We start from the raw sequence: 6,000 nt of genomic DNA, 5'->3' as shown, positions 1-6,000 counted from the left end.
GCATAGAAGAAAAAAAGTATCTTAATGTATCTTTTTTTTTTTTTTTTTCCAGCAGAACAGAGTAATTGAAAACGGATTTTTGAGACTGACTGCTTGGGTTTTTTTGGGTTTTGAGATGGAGTTTCACTCTTTTGCCCAGGCTGGAGTGAAGTGGCACGATCTTGGCTCACTGCAACCTCCACCCACTGGGTTCAAGTGATTCTTCTACCTCAGCCTCCCAAGTAGTTGGGATTATAGGCGCCCGCCACCACACCCAGCTAATTTTTGTATTTTTAGTAGAGACAGGGTTTCACCATATTCGCCAGGCTGGTCTCGAACTCCTGACCTCAGGTGATCTACCCGCTTTGCCTCCCAAAGTGCTCGGATTACAGGCATGAGCTACTGTGCCTGGCCAATTATTATACATTTTCAGAGATAGGGTCTCCCTCTGTCGCCAGGCTGCAGTGCAATGCTATGATGATGGCTCACTGTAGCTTTAACTTCTGGGCTTCAGTGATCCTCCTATCTCAGCTTCCCAAGTATCTGGGACTACAGGCATGTGCCACCACGCCCGGCCAAAAATATTTTAGAAAAACATTGAAGACATGACATATGCTGTATGAAAAATGCAAGACAAGAAAAATTCCATGTATTTTGATCCAAACTTTCTAAAGAAATATATTTTTATGATTATTTATTGTGTAATACAGTATATATAATAATACTATATATTTGTACACAGGAAGAAGAAAATGGAAAGATACACATCACCAGAGATAAGCACTATTTCAATTTCCTTCTATGCACCTTTTTGCAATAAAAAATATATAACAAACAAATATTCATTTGCCTGTGTGGGTTTAGTATACATTGCAGCAGCAGGGATGTGGACCAGGCACCCTCACGGCTCCCTCCCCCTCCACAGGAACAGTGTTTCTGCAGAAACCCCAAGGCAAGAGGAGGCTAAGCATCCAAGCGAAAGCCTGGGCCTTAACCATAACAAGCAGTGAGTGGAATGCTCTGGATTTCAAAATATTTTCTTGTCAGCTCATCATTTTTCCATCAAGAATTCTAAAATTCCACAGAATGGTTTATACAAAAATCATGAGCCTCACTGGGCCAGGAGTAAGAAGGACTAGCAAAAAAAAAAAAAAAAAAAAAAAAAAAAAGAAGGACTAGCAAGGAGGCGGGGAGAGGGTGACGCTGCTCTTCTGCATGGGGGAGGGTTTCCAGAATTCCTGGAATATGCTGTCACCAGTAAGGGGGAAACCACACACCCGCAGCACGAGAGGGAGTATAAGAATGCATCCACTCTTCCCATTGTACAGAGGGGAAACAGAGGCCCAGGGAGGGAAAGCGACCTGTTCAAGGCCGCACAGCAAGTGTGACCAGAATTGAACCTAGAATTTATGGGCGGGACCCAGTTTCTTATTCCTTTGTGTTCTTCCCAGCTCAGTTCAGCCCAGCAGAGAACAGTCATACACTCATAGCCCAGGGTATCTAAAGCATGACCCGAGGGCATGGAGACGCTAGAATGAAAGCTAAAATCAGAAGACAAAGAAGACGAGCAGGCCGAACTCACACCTGTAATCCCAGCACTTTGGGAGACTGACGCGGGAGAATCCCTTGAGGCCAGGAGTTTGAGACCAGCCTGGGTAACATAGTCAAACCTTGTCTCTAAAAAAAAAAAAAAAAAAGAAGAAGAAGAAAACAAGAAGATGGGGCAGCCCTAAATAGAAAATACGGCTGCCCACGGATGCTCATGCGGCCCAGCAGTTTGCCAAACCCAGCCAGAGTCAGCTTCGTCTGGAGCCTTGTAGGCTCCACCTTGCTTGTCACTGCAGAACCATGGAAATAAGACCCAGTCATTAGGGTTTTTAAAAGGCTCCCCATACTATACTCAAGACAGATGCTTCAGGAAGAAAGTTTCTACCCACAGTCCTGACCCCCAACACAGCCTGTGGCCCAGAGAATGCCCAGTAACCTCTGGCGGCTCAGGTTGCTGGGGTTAAAGTGGGAATGAACCACAAAGCCACAGGAAGAGGGGAGAAGAGACCGTGGGACCCACAGGCTCAGCAGCACCAGGCAGCTCCTCCATGCTGAGCCAGCAGACCCTACTTCACACCTTTCCTCACAGCCTTTCAACCACCCAACAGACAGCTCATCACTGCTCCTCTATTCGTACAGAAACAAATAAATAAACCTCACTGAGAAGCCTCCTGAGGAGAAATGACTCACCTCCAGCTGGGTCCCAAACGCCACTCGGGATGGTCTGCAGAGAGAAGCTTCAGAAAAAGCTGTGTGTACATCTCCATGGTGTCTGGGTGCCAAAAGCGCCCCTCGTTCTGAGGTTTCACCCTTCCTCATTTAGGGGGGTGGGTGTGGGGGGCAGTTAAAGCAGGGTCGTTTTTTGTTATTAAGACAGGGTCTGGCTCTGTTGCCCAGGCTGGAGTGCAGTAGTGCAATCATAGCTCATTGCAGCCTCCAACTGCTGGGCTCAGGTGATCCTCCCATGTCAGCCTCCCACTTAGCTAGGACTACAGGTATGCACTGCTATGCCCGACTAATTTTTTCTAAACTTTTTTTTTTTTGTAAAGACAGGGTCTCCTTATGGGAGCTGGCTGGTCTCTATCTCCTGGGCTCAGGCAGTCCTCCCCGCTCAGCCTCCTAAAGTGCTGAGATTATAGGCCTGAGCCACCACGCCCAACCAAGCATCTTTTCTTTTAAGAAATTATAGTGATGGCTGGCCGGGCGCAGTGGCTCACGCCTGTAATCCCAGCACTTTGGGTGGCCGAGGCGGGCGGATCGCGAGGTCAGGAGATTGAGACCATCCTGGCGAACACGGCGAAACCCCGTCTCTACTAAAAATACAAAAAAATTAGCCAGGCGTGGTGGCGGGCGCCTTTAGTCCCAGCTTCTAGGGAGGCTGAGGCAGAAGAATGGCGTGAACCCAGGAGGCGGCAGAGCTTGCAGTGAGCGGAGATCGTGCCATTGCACTCTAGCCTGGGCAACAGAGCGAGACTCTGTCTCAAAAAAAAAGAAAGAGAAATTATGGTGATGGTAAATGCTAATAGCTATTTGTCACTCACTTGTTACATTTTATGTCCTTACTTAGTAAAATTAAAAGCTGGCAACCGGCCAGGTGTGGTGGCTCATGCCTGTAATCCCCGTACTTTGGGAGGCCGAGGTGGGCGGATCACCTGAGGTCAGGAGTTCAAGGTCAGCCTGACCAACATGGAGAAACCCCGTCTCCACTAAAAATACAAAATTAGCTGGGTGTGGTGGCGCATGCCTGTAATCCCAGCTACTCGGGAGGCTGACGCAGGAGAATCGCTTGAACCCAGGAGGTGGAGGTTGCAGTGAGCCGAGATCACCACACCACTGAACTCCAACCTGGGCAAAAAGAGCGAAACTCCATCAAAAAAAAAAAAAAACGCTGGCAATCTTAATTGGTCCCCAGAATTGTTTTTGAAGTTTTACAGACCCATGAAATCCCAATGTTTAGGAATCGCCCAGTTGTGCACAGGGATGTCAGGTGGGTAGGCAAGGGGAGGATGCGGGAGGAGGGTCGTGGAAAGAGGCACAAAGAGTGGAGTGCACCAGGACAGCTGACTGCTAGATACTACTGAGATGTGGTGAGAATCCAAACCAAGGCAGAGACGTTTGGCGTGATGTGCAAGCTCCTGGCTGGGTAGCTGGGTTGGGGGGGCGTCTGTCCCCTGGACAAGCAGGGCAGGGAGGTCTGTGAGGGGTGTGATATGTTTGGTTTGGGTCATGCTGAGCACCTGGCACAGGAGGGAGGATCTGGCCAGAAGTCTGAGCCGAGTTGAAGACATGAATCCAGAGCTCTAGAGACAGGCTTGGCAGGAGACACGGGTGAAAGGCAGTCCTGCTGGCATTTATGGCACCCTTGTCATGTGCCAGGCTCTGTGCTAATTGCTTCTCATCTCATTGAAGACTCACAACCCAGCAAGGCTGAGGTTTGGGTTTTTTGAGGCAGGCATTACTATTTCCACTTGACAAGTAAGCTAACTGAGTCTCGGTGAGGTACTTCCCCAGGGTCGTGCTAGTCAAGGGCAAGGGCAGCAACGATACCGAATGCTACCTGACTCCAGAGTCAGTGCTCTGCACAAAGTGGCAGGGGATGCAGTAGAAGTGGGCGGGGCCCCCAGTGGAATGTTTCAGAAAGCTGAAGAAAACAGGGCCGAGAGGGAATTCGGGGATGCCACATGGAGAAGTGAACAGGGCAAAATCTCTCCAGAAATGTGTAACCGAGGCTCTGTAACCCCAGAATGTCCCACTTGGGAGTGCTGCAGAGAGGAACAAAACAAACTCCTCCAGAATGGACGGCCAAAGAGTTTGAGAAGATAATATATAGCTGAAGGGACCGACTGCTCAGTCCTGGCTTCAGGGCACCCCCTCATGTGCAAATGCAAACCTTTGGCAGTACCTCCTCCAACAGGTGTGATTCCCATTCTTGGGGAATAAAGGAGGGAGTTAAAGGAATTTGTGAGGAGCAAGGAATAATCCCCTTGTGCCTAATGGGCTTTTCCCAGGCATTTTGCCCCATGCCCTCTTTGAAAAGGGGCTCCAGCCTGGCTCAGTGGCTCATGGCTATAAATCCCAGAGCTTTGGGAAGCCGAGGCAGGAGGATCACTCAAGGCCTGTGCAACATAGGGTGACCTCATCTCTGTAAACTATTTTTTAAAAAATTAGCCGGGCATCGTGATGCATGCCTATAGTGCTAGCTACTCAGAGGCTGAGGCAGGAGTTCAAGGCTGGAGTGAGCTATGATTACGCCACTGCACTCTGGCTTGGGCAACAGAGTGAGATCCCATCTCTAAAAAAAAAAAACAAAGAGGAAAATGATTTTGTGGTTCCCCCAGACTCAACGTTGATGTGACAGGGAGAACTCCCATCAGGAGAGGATAAATTCAGAACTCCCACTTGAGAGAAAGCCGCCGACCACGCACCCTGTCCACGGGTACCAGCCTGCACAATTTCCATGAGCTGCCGCTGCAGGTGCTGACAGATGTGACCTGGCCTTGCTGGCCAAAGCAGGGCTACGACAGAGTGACTCTGGGACCCCCAACTTCATGCAAAAGGCTGTCCTGGGCTACAGTCTGTGCGGGGGCCAAGCCCCAGCCTCAAGGGTACCTTCAGCACCTGCTGAAGTCCAGGCTCCAGAGCCCCCCTCTATGGCATTCCACTTCCACTCCTACAGGGGCCCACCAAGGCGGGCCTCCACCTGTCCCACTCAGACCACCCACCCACACATCTGTCAGCCTCACCAAGCAGCTCCCTGCCACCCTCCCCTTGCTCACAGTTCCGTGCCTTTGTACCTGCTGTTCCCTCTGCCTACAATCCCCATTTTCTATCTGGGACCCTCCTACACATCCTTCAAGACACAATTCAATTGTCACCTCCTCCATGAAGCTTTTCCTGCTATCTGTAAACTGCCCCAACAGAACAGTCTGCTTACAGCCTTATCGCGCTGTAAGCACCATCTATTACATATTAGATATACTACGGTGGGGCATGCGCCCTCCTCCAGCCCTCTCAGGCACATACTAAAACCACCAGGAAAGCTTTCTCAAACCGCCCACTCCATTTCCTCCTCCAGATTCTAACGCAGTGAGTTCAGGATGGCCTCCAGGATACTGATTCTGGGATGCCTCTGGTCCCACTCTCCTCCTCCCAAGAAGTAGCAGTGTCCTGTAATTGCTGATCCCCTTACATGTGCAGTATGCTTTGGCATTTCTAAAGAATATTTTTTCATCAGACTCACAAAAACTCTCTGAAAGGAACAAGATTGGTGCTATCATCCCTACTTTATAGATAACAAGACTGAGGCTCTGAGAGCTGAACTAACTTTACCAAAGTCATACAACCTGACTCCCAGGTGCTTCCCAGGACCTCTGTGTCTGCCAAAGGCCACCCCTCCCACACCTAGGCTGGGAGGCAGGTGCATCCTGTCTGTCTGGGCCTTGAGAGCTGAAGGTCCTTGGGGCGGGTAAGCTC

General features: G+C 49.8%; 1 protein-coding gene across 2 annotated transcripts in view; it reads right to left on the bottom strand.

Annotated features, from left to right (window-relative positions):
* The window catches only part of IL6R (interleukin 6 receptor), a 63,709-nt gene that overhangs the window by 21,916 nt on the left and 35,793 nt on the right, over nucleotides 1-6,000 (bottom strand). The window lies entirely within an intron of this gene.

Source organism: Piliocolobus tephrosceles, chromosome 1, assembly GCF_002776525.5.
Source record: "Piliocolobus tephrosceles isolate RC106 chromosome 1, ASM277652v3, whole genome shotgun sequence".
Lineage (NCBI taxonomy): Eukaryota > Metazoa > Chordata > Mammalia > Primates > Cercopithecidae > Piliocolobus > Piliocolobus tephrosceles.
The sequence above is the reverse complement of the archived record's forward strand: the minus strand, read 5'-3'. Positions and strand labels throughout refer to the sequence as shown.